This window comes from Panthera uncia (genome assembly GCF_023721935.1).
Source record: "Panthera uncia isolate 11264 chromosome B3 unlocalized genomic scaffold, Puncia_PCG_1.0 HiC_scaffold_1, whole genome shotgun sequence".
In the NCBI taxonomy this organism is placed as follows: Eukaryota; Metazoa; Chordata; class Mammalia; order Carnivora; family Felidae; genus Panthera; species Panthera uncia.
The window spans coordinates 92666865-92685429 of record NW_026057582.1 but is presented as its reverse complement, the minus strand read 5'-3'; the positions used below and the strand labels follow the sequence as shown (position 1 = coordinate 92685429).

The 18565-nt window shown below is 35.1% G+C and overlaps 1 protein-coding gene across 3 annotated transcripts in view; it reads left to right on the top strand.

Moving 5' to 3' along the window:
• Positions 1-18565, top strand: part of DMXL2 (Dmx like 2) — a 152411-nt gene that overhangs the window by 34872 nt on the left and 98974 nt on the right. The window lies entirely within an intron of this gene.

The window sequence follows — 18565 nt, the reverse complement described above, 5'->3', positions numbered from 1 at the left end:
AGTGATAGTATTAATGGGAGATCTGGTATGCTCCCCGTAGGTAGTAGGCACTTGGAAAATAAATGTTATTTGACTTTGTTTAAAATTTACATTTTACAAAATTAATTTTTATGTTTAAAGAATAGCATATGTATGTAATTAAAGAAGTGAAATAGTACTACTAGATTCACAATGGAAAGAAGTACTCCTTTCATCCCATTCTTATTCCTGTGTCCTGAGGGAGTTACTTGTCAAATTGCGTGTTTTGGTATTTCCTTTCATGTTTCTAAGTAACTTGCTAATGTTCCCATTTCTTGATTTTTTTTTTCCTTTTAGTTTTATGTATCCTCTCTTTTCTTCCTGTGGAATCTGAGACTTCAGTCCACTGGCTGATGTCCCCCATCCCTATCTCTACTTTTGCCACATATACACATTGACTTCCCTTCCTCCTGTCTTGCTGATGTAGATATCTCATAACATTTGGGTAAATATTCACATTGCTAAGATTGTGTAAAATGCTCTTCACAGAATAATTACTTTGGAGTTACTAGTAACTTTGTTTTACTATTTGCTTCATTTTGTATATACCTAATTCACCCCCAAACCTCTGGCAGTCTTTGGATCTCCTCTTGCTATAATCCCACATAAGAGTTACCCTGGAAACTTTTTTGCCCCCACTCTGGCTTAGTTGCTCTCCAAGCCTAAAATAGCAGAGCTGTCATTTTTGAATTTTATGAACCTTAGGAGATTCTGTTTGCCCTGTTTCTTAGCATCATTTATCTTCTTCCCTTGCCTGATAGGGATACTCTTTAGTAGATTCCTGAAAAGGGTGAATGGGAAAAAAAAAAAATTGAAGGTATTGCAAGCCTAAAGAGTTCTTTTTTTATGCTTGATTTGGCTAGGACTAGAATTGTGTTGAAAATTTTCTCTCAGGGTTATGTCCTGGTTCTGTTGCTTTCTAGCTACTGGTGTTGCTATTTGAGAAGTACAGTGCCATTAGGACTGCCCTCCCTGCCCATCTCCACCTTATAGAGGTTTTAAGAATCTTCTGGTGTTTTCAGGTGCCTGAGTGGCTCAGTCGGTTAAGCATCTGACTTTGGCTCAGGGCATGATCTCATGGTTTGTGAGTTCGAGCCCCACACTAGACTCTGAACTGACAGCATGTATCCAGCTTGGGATTCTCTCTCCTCCTCTCTCTGCCCCTCCTCTCCTTGCTCTCCATCTCTCTTTCTCAAAAATAAGTAAATACACATTGAAAAAAACCCACAGGATAAAGTTTAATTGTATTTAATTGTTGTATTATATACAACTTTTATATATATAACTTTTTATATGTATATAACTTTTTTATATATATACATATATACACGTATATGTGTGTATATATATATACATATATACATATATATATTTTATATATGTATAACTTTTTTTATATGTATAACTTTTATATTACACTAAAACACAAGAATAGGTTTTCCAAGAACACCAGAGTTTATCCTTTTTAGTTCATCTCTAGTTGTAGAACACTCTCAACTGTTTTGTGGCTGAATAATTAGTTGATCCAGAGATAGTTGCTCAACAGGTGACAATATAGACAGGAAGACTGCACAATATTATTGACAGAGAGACTGCAATCATGTGCAGTTCAGTAGTTACCTAATAACAATTTCAAAGTAGTAAGGAGTGTAAAAAACTATTTTGAGATATTTACAGCAAATGTCGTGTAATCTTAAAACATCTGTGATTTCTGTTAGAGACAGAGTCATAGGTACCACTAATACCACTTTGGTCTGTCGCTTTTATTTGTAACTGAACTTTAGCATTTCCTTCAGTTAGCAGTTATGAAAATAGAGAAGTAATTGTTTTTCACCACTCTAGTTCATGGTAACTCTGAGTCTTAGTTGTCTTGGTTTCTCAAGAAGCAGATTCTGAGACAAGGATTCAAATATAAGTAATTCATGTGGGGAATGATCACCAAGAAATATACTGGATTTAAGGCAGGGAAATGAAGGGGCTGAATAAAGGGTATGCTATCATGCAAGTGACTAACAAGTTGGGATCTCTGGGTAACTCTGGGAGCTGGTGTTCCTCACAACATCGTGTTCCTCACACATGTTCTTCATATGTATCAGTTGTTGGTTGGGCGCTGGTTATGGTATAGCAGTAGTTCTCAGCACTCAAAAACAAGTCCTAGGAAACTTCAGGCAGAGATACGTAGATGCCATAAGTTAGAAGTTGCACACTAAAATGGTAAGGCATGAGAGCATACAGGGTGTATCAAAAATATCTTTATATCTTAGAATTCTGTCAACAGGCTCCTGGGGTTAGAGGACCTCAAAGAACCTGTGCCCTAAAATCTGGACATTTTGTGTTTTTGTTTTCCACATTTATGTCTAAAATCTATGTGGAATCATTTTTAGATACGATTTAAGGAAGAGGTTGATTTTTTTCTATATTGTTACCCAGTTGTCCAGCACACTATTGAAAAGCCTCTTCTCTCTCCATTGCTCTGTAATACCACTTTTGTCATAGATTTCAATGTCCATATTTGTGTGGATCTGTGTCTGGGTTATTTTCTCTAGTCCATTGGTCTTTTGTTGCACCAGCGTCACTTGTCTTAATTGCTATAGCTTTTGAATTGTTTTGATATCTGGTAGAACAAGTCCTCCTATCTTGTTCTTCTTAAAGATGGTCTTATGTTTTCTTGGTCCTTTGTATGTTCAAATTAGTGTTTGGGTAAATACCCAATAGTGAAGTTACTGGATCATATGATACTTCTGTTTTTAAGTTTTTGAGGCACCTCCATACTGTTTTCCACAGTGGCTCCATCAGTTTACATTCCCACCACCAGTGCATGAGGCTTCCTTTTTTCCCACATCCTTGCCAAGGCCCTTGGTATTTTCATGTAAATTTTAGGATGAGCCTGAAAAATTTTAAAAAACAAACAAAAAAACTTCTTGTGATTTCGATTGGTATTGCATTGACTCTATAGGTCAGTTTGGGGAGAATTGATACCTTTACAATTGAGTGTCCATCATGAATGCAACATATCCCTTCATTTATTTTAGAATTTTTAATTTTTCTTAGTATTCTTTTATATTTTATGTAGAGGCCCTAAACATTTATTATATTCATTCCTAAATATTTGATATTTTTTGATATTGCTATAAATGGCATCATAATATAAATTTAATTTTATAATTGTGAATGGTAGATAGAAATGAAATTAATTTTTTATATTGGTTTTAAACCTAGCAAATGTTACTGATAAAGTCACTGATTCTATTAAATCCTCTGTAGATCTTTCGGTTTTCTCTGTACATAATTATCTGTGAATATTGAGAGTTTTATTTCATCCTTTCTAAATCTCAAATGTTTTGTATCTTTTCCTTTTTTTTACTACAGTATGTAGGACCTCTAGTATAATGTTGAATAAAAGTAGTGAGAGTAGATATCTTTTTCTTACTCCCAATTTCAAGAGGATACCTTTCACTGTGTTACCTTTGATTATGATGTTTACTGTAGGTGTTCGTTCTCGGCTAAAGGACATTTCCTTATAGTTTGTTAGAATTTTTTTTTTTTTTTAAATCACAAATGATGTTGAATCTTAGGAAATATTTTCCCTGAATCTATTGAGATTATAATTTTTTTCTTTTTACTCTTTTTTTTTAAAAAATGGTTTTAATGTTTATTTATTTTTGAGAGAGAGAGAGAGAGAGAGAGCGCGCACGCACATGCGCGCGCGAAGTTGGGGAGGGGCAGAGAAAGAGGAAGACACAGAATCTGAAGCAGGCTCAGGGCTGTCAGCACAGGGCCTGATGCGGGGCTCAAACCCACAAACTGTGAGATCATGACCTGATGCTCAACTTACTGAGCCACCCAGGCGCCCCATCTTTTTGTACTCTTTTAATAAGATAAATAGTTGGGCTTATTTTCAAGTATTAAATAAGCCTTGTGTTTCTAGAATAACCCTAAGTTGATTATAATGTATTATTCTTGCTGGATTTGGTTTGCTAATATTTTCTTCAAGATTTATGAGATCTATCTGTGTGTTAGAGTAAGATCACGTTGGTATATGTTATGGACTGAACATGGCCCCCCAACCCCCATTCATATGTTAAACCCTACCCCCCAATGTGATGGGATTTGGCTATGAGGCTTTTGAAAGGTACTTACTGTTAGATGAGGTGTGATGAGCATATCACCCTCATAGAGGAATAGTGAGTACTTTTATAAGAAGAGACACCAGAGAGCTTGTTCTCCTTCTGTGACATGAATACATAGCAAGAAAGTAGTTGTCTGCAAGCCAGAAAGAGAGGTCCACCAACTTGATCATTCTGGCAGCCACATCTCAGCCTCCAGCCCTCAGAACTGTGAGAAAATACATTTGTTTAAGCCACTCAGTCTATGGTATTTTGTTATGTCAGTCCAAGCTCACCAATACAGCATAGCATGCCAGACATACTATAATCTCGCCCATTCTGAAACAAGTAAACAACAGTACCAAAACTTTCTCTTGACCTTCTCTCAGCTTTTGCCACATTTCTTTGTCCCCCTTATAGCACCTTCAGAGAGTTGCTTATAGTTGCTGTCTCCAAGTTTTTCTCTTCATTCTCTCTTCTGAAAGAGTCATTAGTGAATTCCTGTTACCAAATCCTGTGGTTAGTGCTTACTTACCCTAATGGCATGAATTAACACAGTTGGTTACTTCCTCACCCTTGAACACTTTCTTCAGTTTACTTTCAGGACACCATACACTCTCTTGATTTGCTTTTTAACTCTCTGACTGTCCCTCATTAGTTTGTTGGGATCACCTTTTCTTCCCTACTTTAAAATTTTGAAGTACCCTAGGGCTTATTTCTTAGACCTCTCCTCTGACCATACTCACTCCCTTGGTGATCTCCTCTTATCTCATGGCTTTAAGTGCATTTAGATTTGTATCTTTTGCCTGTAACTCTCCCCTGAGCTCCAGGCTAATTGTATGTGCATGTATGTGTGTATGTATGTGCACACACTACACACATGTATACACACACTATACACACATGTACACATACACACACTACACACATACATAAAACTAAATTTTTTAAGTTTTAATTTAAAAAAATACATCAGATGATATACATGCCAAAATACATGTTTTAAGGAAAACCTAAGTGGATACAATAGTGCCATTAATTGTATTTGAAAGAGGGTAATAGGAAAACATGCTTCAAATGCAGCATAGCGTGCACAACACTACCCAAGCTGATGTCAGGGCAGTGACTATCTGGGAACATTATAAAGCTGCTTTTCAGTGTAAATCTAGAGTAGCTCTCTGATCACACTGAATTTGTCCTCCATTAAATCATCATGATGGCTTCATCTACAAAAGACTTGTTAAATCAAAGGAATGACTAGCCTTACTAATCATTTGTGAGTATATTGTGACCCTAAGAAATATGAGTAACAAAAAGAACAAATCTGTAGGTATGGCCATTTTTTCATGGTCAAGTTTTAGGAGTAGTGGAATGCTAGTTTTTAAAGATGAAAGCTTTAAAGGTGACTGCCTAGTTTTAGAGATCAAAGGCAAAAATTATATTCTTTTTTTTTAAAGTAGGCTTCATGCCCAGTGCAGAGCCCAATATGGGGCCTGAACTCATTACCCTGAGATCAAGACCTGAGCTGAGATTAAGAGTTAGACACAACCAATGGAGCCACCTAGGCGCCCCTATTCTTTTTCAAACTATTTTTCCAGTGATTCTGATGTTTTCCTTTTATTAACCTTGTTTTTCAGACATTATGGAAAACTCTTCTTGCATCTCTACATTCTACACAGAAATGTTAAATATTAGTTTTTTTTTTTAATTCGTAGGTGATTGAATTGGCTTGTCAAGTTTTTCAGTGTTTGTTTTTTATTTTAGAGTGTGTGTGTGTGTGTGTGTGTGTGAGAGAGAGAGAGAGAGAGAGAGAGAGAGAGAGAGAATGGGGGAGAGGGGCAGAAGGAGAGAAAAAGAGAATCCCAAGCAGGCTCCACACTCAGCCCAGAGCCCGATGAGGGACTCAATCCCATGACCCTGAGATCATGACCTGAGCCAAAATCAAGAGTCAGATGCCCCATGATGTACTTTTTTTTTTTTTTTTTAGAGTTTATTTATTTATTTTGAGAGAGAGGGAGACAGAGAGAGAGAGAAAGAGAGAGAGAGGGAATCTCAAGCAGGCTCTGCACTGCAGGGCTCAAACTCACCGCGAGATCGCTACCTGAGCCAAAGTTGGATGGTTAACCAACTGAGCCACCCAGGCACTCCAGTGCTCTGTTTAAATATCACTTTTTTAAGGAAACCTCCCAGACCAGGTCAAGTCTCTCAAGTATATACTCTCACAGTATGCTTTTAATTTGTAGCACTTATAATTTTATTAAAACCATAATTTGTATCTGTTGTTTTTTTTTAAAGAAGTCTCTCCATGCCTAGTGTGAGGCTTGAACTCAACAACCCTGAGATCAAGACCTGAGCTGAGCTGAGATCAAGAGTCTGACCCTTAATTGGCTGAGCCATCCAAGCGCCCCAACAATAATTTGTATCTTTATTTACTGTTGTCTTCCCTTCTGGAGTATAAGCTCTGTACAACTAGCAATTATATTTTGTTGTCTTCTATCTCTTCCTTCCCTTCTCCTAACTATATTCCCATCAGTTTATTTATTTTTTTTATTATTTTTTTATCCCCATCAGTTTATACAGTGCCCGCATCGAGTAAAGATTTATTGTTTGAGTGAATCAAGTGACCATTTTGTAGTATATAAGCAGTTAATAGCACATCATTATCCATTTATATGTTACAGACTAATTTTGTTTTTAAGGCTGAAACAGTCTGAAAGCTATTGAATTTTCTCAGAGTAAAATTTAGCTCTTTAGCAGATCTGTATCTGGACATGATCACATGAAATAGAAGTCTTATAAAATATATTAAAATGCATGTAATTGGATTCAATTAAGAATAGTATATTAATGTAAATTACAAGATGTCTATCTTCTCTAAGTCTACCTTCTACCCTCTAGGTCCATCTGTGTTGTTGCAGATGTCAAGATTTCATTCTTTTTTATGGCTGAGTAGTATTTCTGTCTGTGTGTGTGTACACACCATATCTTCTTTATCCATTCATCTTTTGATGGACATTTAGGTTGCTTCTATATCTTGGTGATTGTAAATAATGCTGCAGTAAATACAGCATTGCATATATCTTTCAAATTAGTGCTTTTGTTTTCTTTGGTTAAATGCCCATCAGTGAAATTACTGGATTATATGGTAATTCTATATTTAATATTTTGAGGAACATCCGTAATGTTTTCCAAAGTGGCTGCACCAATTTGCATTTCCACCAAAAGTGCACAAGGGTTCCTTTTTCTGCACATCCTCACCAACACTTGTTATTTCTTGTGTTTTTGATTTTAGCCATTCTGACAAGTGTGAAGTGATATTGTGGTTTTGACATGCATTTCGTGATGACTAGTGTTAAGCATTTTTTTCATGTGTCTGTTGGCCATCTGTATGTCTTCTTTGCAAAAATGTCTATACATGTCCTCTGCCCATTTTTTAAATTGGATTATTTGTGTGGTTTTTGTGTGTGTGTGTGTTGTATAAGTTCTTTATATGTTTTGGATATTAAACCCTTACCAGATAAATAATTTGCATATATCATTCAGTAGGTTGCCTTTTTGTTTTGTTGATGGTTTTCTTCACTGTATAAAATCTTTTTATTTTGGTATAGCCCCAATAGTTTCATTTAGCTTTTGTTTCCCTTGCTTCAGGAGACAAATCTAGAAAATGTTTCAATGGCTTATGTCAAAGAAATTACTGCCTGTTTTCTTCTAGGAGTTTTACAGTTTCAGGTCTCACATTTAGGTCTTTAATCCATTTTGAGTTTATTTTCGTATATGGTGCAAGAAAGTGGTCCAGTTTCATTCTTTTGCATGTAGTTGTCCAGCTTTTCTAGCCCTGTTTGTTGAAGAGATGGTCTTCTTTCCATTGTATATTTTTGCCATTTTTGTCATAGATTAATTGACCATATAATCGTGGATTTATTTCTGGGCTCTCTATTCTGTTCCATTGATCTATGTGTCTCTTTTTGTGACAGCACCATACTGTTTTGATTACTACAGCTTTGTAATATATCTTGAAATCTGGGATTCTGATACTTTCACCTTTCTCATTTGTTTTCAAGATTGCTCTGGCTATTTGGAGTCTTTGTGGTTCCATACAAATTTGAGAATTATTTGTTCTTGTTCTATGAAAATGTTCGTAATATTTTGATAGGGATTGTATTGAATCTGTAGATTGCTTTGGATACTATGGACATTTTAACAACATTAATTCTTACAGCCCATGAGCATGGAATATCTTTCCATTTGTTTGTGTCACCTTCAAATTTTTATAATTTTTAGAGTACAGGTATTTCACCTCCCTGGTTAAGTTTAATTTTATTCTTTTTGGTACAGTTGTAAATGGGATTGTTTTCTTAATTTCTCTTTCTGCTACCTCATTATTAGTGTATGGAAATGCAACAGGATTCTGTGTATTCATTTTGTATACTGTGATTTTACTGAATCCATTCATCAGTTCTAGTAGTTTTTGGTAGAATCTTTAGGGTTTTCTGTAGACAGTATCATATCATATGCAAATGGTGAAAATTTCATTTATTTCTTACCAATTTGGATACCTTTTATTTCTTTTTCTTTTATTGTTTTGGCTAGGACTTACAGTATTATGTTGAATAAAAGTGAGAGTGGATATTCTTGTCTTGTTCTCTTAGAGGAAGGTCTCTCAGTTTTTCAACATTGAGTATGATGGTAGCTGTGGGTTTTTTCATAGGTAGCCTTTATTTTGTTGAGGTATGTTCCCTCTAAGCCTACTTTGTTGAGGGGTTTCATCATGATTGCATGTTGTACTCTGTCAAATGCTTTTTGTACATCTATTGAGATTATATGGTTTTTATCCTTTTTCTTGTTAATGTGATGTATCATGTTGATTGATTTGTGAATACTGAACCACCCTTGCATCCCTGGAATACATCTCACTTGGTTGGAGTGAATGAGTTTTTAAAAGGATTCTTGGATTCAGTTTGGTAATATTTTGTTTAGGATTTTTGCATCTATATTCATCAGAGATATTGGCCTGTAGTTTTCTTTGTAGTGTCTTTATCTGGTTTTGGTATCAGGGTAATGTTGGCTTCATAGAATGAATTTTCCTTCCTCTTTTATTTTTTGGAATAGTCCCTCATGTAATCTTAATGTTTCTGATTGTCTCTCGTTGCTTACTCATTGTGTTATGTTTGCCTCAGCTGTGTGTCACAATTTTGAGACTATTTTAGGATATATGATCTTTTGACGAGAGGGTCATGTGGTACATTAAAAACTATTAATGACCTGTGTAAGATGATCAGTATTCATTGTTTGAACATCTACTGAATTTGAACTCTCATCTCTAATGAATCCAAAAGATTCCTTTGTACTTCAGACACAACTAATAAGACTAAAAAAAGCACATCCTCTCAAATGGGACATCTAGATTTCATGCTCCTCAAAGGTGATTCTGTTTGCATGTTCCATAATACTTAGTTTTTTTTTCTTTGAATTTTTATTACAATAGCCTTAGCAGTTGATTATCATTTTTCCCCAAGTATTAGTCATGCTTTCTTTGCATTAAATTCTCCTAATTCTCCTAAGAGATAAGCATTCTGTAATTCTAATGGAAAGATAAGAATGCCTTACTGGTAAGGATCCTTTAGAGGTTAATAAAATGTGTCGTGGGTTTAAAAAGCTTATTTCCTCACATTTTTGAGAAGATACTACATCTATTTAAGATCTTCATGAAAAAAGAACAGAAACTAACTTTGTAATGTTGGCACTTCCCTCCCCCCCCACCCCCCATCTGTTCTGCTTCTGTTAACAAAGCCAAGTTTGTCTGACTTGATGAAACAGATGGTAACTGTGTGATCTACCACTAGAAGGCATTTTCCACCGCCTCTGCTACATATGACAGGGTTTCAGTTCAGGTGTTGTGGGACTCAAAATCAGGTACCTTGAGAATTTTTAATATTTTTAGTATTTCAGTTCATTGAGTACTTTCTATTTTTGGGGGGCTTAATAGTAATTTAACTTTTTATCTGAACTTTAAAGTCTTACTTGTTAAAGAGCTGTTTTTTCCCCCCACAATGTGTACCTGGTCAAATCTTCAGTTAAAGAATTGTTTGCTTTGCTTGATATGTATTTATTTAAATTTTTTAGGTTTATAAAGTTTATATTTGAACACTTTCTATAAGAGTTGGTTGTTTTGTAAAATTTGAAAGTGGTTTAAAATACTATTTTCTTTGGAAACATTTTTTTTTTTTAATAGAGGATTAATGCTTTTGAGTAAAATACTGGGCTTTTTAAGGGCTTGGATAAGAATTTTTGATGAGGGTGATTTTGGCAGGAAGGAAAGCAGTAGGCTACAGAATGTTTCCAGAAGGTTTTCTTCCTCTTGAAATCACTTCCGTGTTCTTAGATTCAATGTTTTGGTTATTTAAGGATTGCCTTCTTGACCTTTTTTCCTTCTTTAAAATGGAATTATCTTTACTTTTTAAATGTGATAATGTATTGTAAAAAACATGCAGAGAAAATGAAAATCCTCTGCCAAATAGTCCTACCTTAAATAAAAAAGTTCACTGTTTTCTATTCAGTATATATTCTTTCAGACTTTTTGTTTCTTTGTAAGCCACATGGAAGTATGTGTGCATATACACACATACTCAAATTAGGTCATATTCTTTAAATTGTCTTTTTCACTTAACGTATAAGATTGCTGTGTCAATGCACAGCAATTCTTTTTAAAGGTGACATTATTTCCCATTATATTAATGAATATGTGTTTTAACTTAACCAGATAACTATTAATGAACATTAAATAGTTCTGTTTTTTCTATTGCTGTTAAATATGAGCATCCTTGTACATAAATCTTGTCCTGTTGTTTCCTTTTTACAATTAACTTTACTGAAATATAGTTAAGATAAGATAAAATGTATATTTTTGTGTACAGTTCAGTGCGTATTGACAGATTTATGTACTTTGTCAAGATTGCTTTTGCTATTCAAGGTCTTTTGTAGTTCCATATATATTTTAGGATTTCTTGTTCTAGTTCTGTGAAAAATACTGTTGGCATTTTGATAAGGATTGCACTGAATCTATAGATTGCTTTGAGTAGTGTAGACATTTTTACAATATTAATTCTTCCAGTCTATGAATACAGTGTTATCTTTCCATTTGTTTATATCTTCTTTAATTTCTTTCATCAGGGTCTTCTAGTTTTCAGTGTATGGTTCTTTCACCTCTTTGGTTAAATACATTCCTAGGAATTTTATTATTTTTGATTCAATAGTAAATGGGATTGTTTTCTTAATTTCTTTTTTACTATTTTGTTATTAGTGTATAGAACTGCATCAGATTTCTCTATATTGATTTTGTATCCTCCAACTTTATGGAATTCATTTAGTAGGTATGATAGTTTTTTGGTGGAATTTTTAGGGTTTTTTATATGTAGTATGTCATTTGCAAATACTAACAGTTATACTTCAAAATGCCTTTTCTTTCCTTTCTCTTGTCTGATTACTATGGCTAGGACTTCCAGTACTGTGGTGAATGATAATGGTGAGAGTGGACATTTTTGTTTTGTTTCTGATCTTAGGAGAAAGGTTTTAGCTTTTTACCATTGAGTTTGATGTTAGCTGTGGGTTTGTTATATATGGCTTTTATAATGTTGAGGTATGTTCACTCTATACTACTTTGTTTAGTTTTTATCAAGAATGGATGTTTGTCAAATGCTTTCTCTGCATCAGTTAAGATGATCTTAGGAACTTTATCCTTAATTTTGTTAATGTAATATGTCATGCTGATTGATTTGCATAAATTGAACCATCCTTGCATCCTGGAATAAATCCTACTTAATTGTGGTGAATTTTAATTTTTTATAAATTTTAATTTATTTTTGAATTGGTTTGCTAAGATTTTGTTGAGGAGTTTTGCATCTACGTTCATAAGGATTATGATGTAACCTATAATTTTTTGGCCAGAATTGTGTAACTATTTTATTTTTGTTTTGGTTTTTATTTTTATGTTTATTTTCCTTCCCTTCCCTTCCCTTCCCTTCCCTTCCTTTTCCTTTCGTGTGTGTGTGTGTGTGTGTGTGTGTGTGTGTGTGTTTTGTGTGTGTGTGTGTGTGTGTGTGTGTGTGTGTGTCTTTGTGTCTGGTTGTGGTATTAGGGTAATGCTGGCCTCATAGAATGAATTTAGAAGGATTTCTCCCTCTTCTATTTTTTGGAATACTTTAGAAAGATAGGTATTAACTCTTCTTTAAATATTTGGTAGAATTCACTTGTGAAGCCATCAGGTACTGGACTTTTGTTTATTGGCAGTTTTTGATTACCAGTTCAACTTGATTGCTAGTAATTGGTCTGTTCAGATTTTCTGTTTCTTTATGATTCAGTTTTGGGAGATTGATGTTTGTAGGAATTTATCCATTTTTTTCTAAGTTCAGTTTGTTGGCATATAGTTTTCTTTGTCATAATCTGTAATTTTTATGTATTTCTGTGGTATTGGTTGTAATTTCTCTTTCATTTCTGATTTTATGTCCTCTGTGTTTTTTCTTTATTAGTCTGGCTAAAGGCTTAATAAATTTATCTTTTCAAAGCATTAGCTCTTAGTCACATTGATCTTTTCTATTCATTTTTATTCTCTATTTCATTTATTTATACTCTAATTTTTATTATTTCCTTTCTTCTACTCATTTTGGGCTTTGTCCTTTTTCTAGTTTCTTTAGCTGTGAGGTTAGATTGAGATTTGTTTGTTTCTTGAGGTACACCTGTATCTCTCTAAACTTCCCTCTTAGAACTACTTTTGTTGCATTCTACAGATTTTGGACCATTGTTTTTCATTTTCATTTGTCTCCATGTTTTTGTTATTTCTTCTTTGATTTTTTCATTGACTCATTGGTTGTTTAGTAGCATCTTGTTTTGCAAACTTCATGTATTTGTTTTTTTCTTTCAGTTTTTTTTTATTATAATTGATTTCTAGTTCATACTGTTGTAGTTAGAAAAGATGGTTGATATGATTTCAGTCTTCTCAAATTTATTTAAAGACTTATTTTGGCCTAATGTGACCTATCCTGGAGAATGTTCTGTGTGTACTTGAAAAGAATGTATTCTGCTGTTTTGGGGTGGAATGTTCTGTTAAGTCCATCTGGTCTAATGTGTTGTTCAAAGACACTGTTTCCTTATTGATTTTCTTTCTGGATGACCTATCCATTAATGCAAGTGGGGTATTGGGATATTTAAGTTCTGTACTATTTTTGTGTTGCTATAAATTCCTCCATTTATGTCTGTTAATATTTGCCTTATATCTTTAGGTGCTCCTGTATTGGGTGCATAGATATTTACAACTGTTATAGCCTCTTGTTGGAGTGATCTCTTTATTATTATGTAAAGCCCTTTTTTGTCTTTTTACAGTTTTTGTTTTTAAGTCTGTGTTATCTGATATGAGTGCTACCTCAGCTTTTTTTTTCTCCTCCATTTGCATCGAATATCTTTCATAATCCCTTCACTTTGTCTGTATTGTCTTTAGGTCTGAAATGAGTCTTGTAGGCAGCATATAGATGAGTATTGTTTTTTTGTTTTTAAAATTTTAATTTATTTTTAAAATTCAAGTATAACATACAGTATAATATTAGTTTTCATGTGTACAATATAATGATTTAATAATTCTGTACATTACTCTGTGCTCATCACAGTAACTGTACTCTTAATTCCCATCACCTACTTTACCCATCCACCCCTCCCACCTCCCCTCTGGAAACCACCAGTTCTCTATATTTAAGAGTCTGGTTTTTCGTTTTTTTCCTTTGTACATTTATTTTGTTTCTTAAATTCCACATATGACATCAGCTGTACTGAATAAAAAGCTTTTGCACAGTGAAGGAAATCATCAATCATCAACAAAACAAAACACAATCTACTAAATGGGAGAAGATATTTGCAAATTATATATTTGATAAAAGGTTAGTATATGAAATATATAAAAAACTAAGGGGCGCCTGGGTGGCGCAGTCGGTTAAGCGTCCGACTTCAGCCAGGTCACGATCTCGCGGTCCGTGAGTTCGAGCCCCGCGTCAGGCTCTGGGCTGATGGCTCAGAGCCTGGAGCCCGTTTCCGATTCTGTGTCTCCCTCTCTCTCTGACCCTCCCCCGTTCATGCTCTGTCTCTCTCTGTCCCAAAAATAAAATTAAAAAAAAAAAAACACAAAAAAAAAACCAGTACAACTCCGCACCAACCCCCCCCCCCCAATAATACAATTAAAAATGGGCAGAGGACCTGAAGAGACATTTTTCTTTTTTTTTTTTTTTTAACGTTTGTTTATTTTTGAGACAGAGAGAGATCATGAATGGGAGAGGGTCAGAGAGACAGGGAGACACAGAATCCAAAACAGTGTCCAGGATCTGAGCTGTCAGCACAGAGCCCAACCCAGGGTTCAAACTCACAGACCGCGAGATCATGACCTGAGCCGTAGTCGGACGCTCAACCGACTGAGCCACCCAGGTGCCCCTGAATAGACATTTTTCTAAAGAAGACATACAGATGGCCAACAGACAAATGAAAAGTGCTCAACATCACTAGTCATCAGGATGTGCAAATCAAAACCACAATGAGATCACCTCACAATTGTCAGAATGGCTTAAATAAAAAACACAAGAAATAACAAATGTTGACGAGGATGTGGAGAGAAAGGAACCTTGTGCACTGTTAATGGGAATGCAAGCTAGTACAGCCACTATGGAAAAGAGTATGGACGTTTCTCAGAAATTAAAAGAATTACCGTATGATCCAGTAATTCCATTGATGGGTACTTACCCAAAGAAAACAAAACACTAATTTAAAAAGATACATGTATTCCTGTGTTTATTATAGCATTATTTACAGTTAAAGTAATTATTGATAGGTATGTACTTCTTGCCATTTTGTTAATTGTATTCTGGTTTCTTTATAGTTCATCTCTGTTTCTTTCTTGCTCTCTCCCCTGTGATTTTATGGTTTTCTTTAGTGTTAAATTTGGGATTCTTTCTTTATTTTTAGTGTATCTATTGTGCATCTTTGGTTTGTTGTTGCCATGGAGTTTATATATAATACTCTATATAAGTCTGTATTGAGTTAATGTTTGTTTAAGTTCAAACACATTATAAAAGCACTACAGGGGCGCCTGGGTGGCTCAGTCGGTTAAGCGTCCGACCTCGTCTCAGGTCATGATCTCGTGGTTTGTGAGTTCGAGCCGTGCGTCGGGCTCTGTGCTGACAGCTCAGAGCCTGGAGCCTGCTTCAGATTTTGTGTCTCCGTCTCTCTCTGCCCCTTCCCCACTTGTGCTCTGTCTCTATCAAAAATAAATAAAAAATAAAAAAAAAATTAAAAAAGCACATACATTTTTACTCAAGTTTTATGCATATTGTATCATATTTTACATCTCTTAATTTTGTATATACCTTGACCAACTTTTGTGTGTATAATTGATTTCACTACTTTTGTGTTTTAACCTTCCACCAGCTTTGAAAGTGATTGATTTACTCTCGTGACTATATGTTTATTTTTGCTAGTAAAAGTTTTTTCTTTTATAGTTTTCTTCTAGTTATGGCCTTTTCTGTCTACTTAAAAGAGTTCCCTTAATATTTCTTACAAGGCTGGTTCAGAGGTGATGAACTCTTTTTTAATTAACAGTTATTTGTCTGGGAAACTCCTTATCTTTCCTTTAGTTCTGAATGATCACCTTGCCTGGTAGAGTATTCTTGGTTGTAGTATTCTTCATTGTAGAGTGTTCTTAGTTTTTCTTCCTTTCAGCGCTTTGAATATATCCTGCCATTCTCTATTGGTCTGCAAAAGTTTCTGCTGAAATAAGCAGCTGATAACCTTACGGAGCTTCTCTTGTATGTAACCATTTTCTTTGGCTGCTTTTATGATTCTCTATCTTTAATTTTTGCCGTTTTCATTGTTGTGCATCTTGGTGTGGACCTCCTTGGGTTCATCTTGTTTGGGGCTTTCTTTGCTTCCTGGGCCTGGATATCTGTTTTCCTTCCCCACGTTAGGGAGGTTTTTAGGTAATATTTCTTCAAATAAATTTTCTATTCTCTTCTCTTCTTCTTCTAGGATCCTTATCATGTGAATGTTACTATGCTTGATGATATCACAGAGATCCCTTAACCTAGCTTCATTTTTTATGACTTTTTTCCTTTATGCTGTTCAGCTTGGATGCTTTCCATTATTGTGTCTTCCAACTAGCTGATTCGTTCTTTATCCTCTAATCTACTGTTGAGTCTCTCTAATGTATTTTTCTTTTCAGTTATTGTGTTTTTCACCCCTGATTGGTTATTTTTTATACTTTCTATCTCTTTGTTGAAGTTCTCAATGAGTTCATTCACTCTTCTCTCAGTTTCTGGTAAGCATCTTTGTGAGCATTACTTTGAACTCTTAATTGGGCGTATTGCTTGTCTCTGTTTTGTTTAGCTCTTTTGCTGTGTAATTTTGTCTTATTCTTTCATTTGGGACGTATTCTTCTGTCTTCTCATTTTCTCTCATTCTCTTGTGTTTGTTTCTTTGTATTAGGTAGGTCAGCTGTATCTCTTGGTCTTGAAAGTGGTGGCCTTGTATATAGAACGGGTCCTGTGGTACTTTGCAGTGCAGTCCCCTCTGGTCACTAGAACCAGGTGCCCTGGGGTTTCCAGGGGCTTCCCGGTGTGGGCTGTGTGTACCCTCCTTTGTGGTTGAGCTATGACCTGTGTGGCTGTGCTAGGGGGTGTACTCATCCTGGGTGTATGCATTGAGCTAGGTGTGGTGGGCTGGGTGCTGCTTTGGAAGTGTGCCTGCTAGGGCTGGCTGGTTGGTTGGGGCAGGTTGTAGGAGTACTCTAGGCAGAGCATGCTGGCAGATGGAGTGTCAGGACTGGCTGTGGAAAGCTTCTGGCTATCTAAGATAGGGGAAAGCAAGAAAAAATGGTGCTGGCCAGCACTTTTGTTGACAGAGAATGCTCCTGCAAATCCCTGCCTCTCTGGCACACATTCTAAAATTAGTGTATCTTCTTCACATATATCTTAGGCTGTTTTCATTCTGCTTCTTTTATGCTGTGTCTTGAGCTGAGTTATTTGGCATACTGGCTCTGTAAGGGCAGAAACTCACTTTTCTATAGCCTCTGGCTATCTTAGAGTGAAGCCCAGCTGATTTTTAAAGCCATATATTATGGGGACTCACTTTCTCAGTGCAGGTCTCCAGGGCTGGGGGTGTCTAGTGTGGGGTCTGATCCCCTTGCTCCTCCTGTTTGTGGGTAGCCAGGCCAAGGGTTTGGTTCCCAGTCAAGTCTCTGCCCTTCCTACCCTTTTCAGTGTGATCATCTCTATGGTTAGCTGTGGAAGATCTGTTCTGCCAGTCTTCACGTTGTTTTCAGAGTGAATTGCAGTGCATATTGTTGACCTTGTTGTTTCTGTTAGAGGAGGTAAGGGTCAGGATCCTTGTACTCTACTATCTTTCCTACTTTACATAGCTTTGTAGTAAGTTTTGAAATTGGGTAGTGTAAGTCCTCTAACTTTATTTTTCTTTAAAAATATTTTTGGTGAGCCTCTTCCGATTCTGTGTCTTTCTCTCTCTCTCTCTCTCTTTCTCTGCCCCTCCCCTGCTTACACTCTCAAATATAAATAAACATTATATTTTTGGTGGTATTATTTCTTTGATGTCATACAAATTTTAGAAGGCAGTCAGTTTCTACCAAAAAGTCTGCTGTGATTTTGGTTATGTTCACATTGTATCTTTATTGATCAGTTTGGGAAGAATCAGATCAGTAACATTTGTTTTCCAGATCCATGAACATGGTATGTTTCTCTTTTTATTTAGGTCTTCTTTGTCTTATTTTGTATTTTGTAAAGTTTTTAGCATACATGTCTTATACATAATTTAAGTTTATTTTCCTAATGTAAAAGGCATTTAAACAAATTATATTTCCAATGATTGCTAACATGTAGAAAGAAAATTGTTGTTTGACTTTTGATCTTTAGTCTTAAGACCTTGATATTAGGTCTAAGTCTTTTTCTTTCTTTCTTTCTTTTTTTTTTTTTTTTGTAGATTCCTTAGGGTTTTGTGAAAAAAGACCATTTCACTTCTTCCTTTCTAATCTGTATGTTTTTTTCTATTTTTCTGTGAATACTTTCTATTTTTATGCTATTTCTATTTATTTTTTCCCTTGCTCAACTTATTGAGAGTACTAGGACCAACTTCTAGGAAAAGCATTCAGTCTTTCCCCATTATATATGTCATCAATTGTAGGTTTACTGTAGATGTACTTAATTAGGTTGAGGATATTCCCTTCTGTTCCTTCTATTCCTAGTTTGCAGAACAGCTTTTATTTCCCTCATGAATTAATGTTTATTTTTGTCAGTTTCTTCTTCTGTATATATTAAGATAATTATAGGAGTTGTGTTTTCTTTTTTTAAGATGGTAAATTACAGTGATTGATTTTTTAAAATATTTTTTTAATGTTTATTTATTTT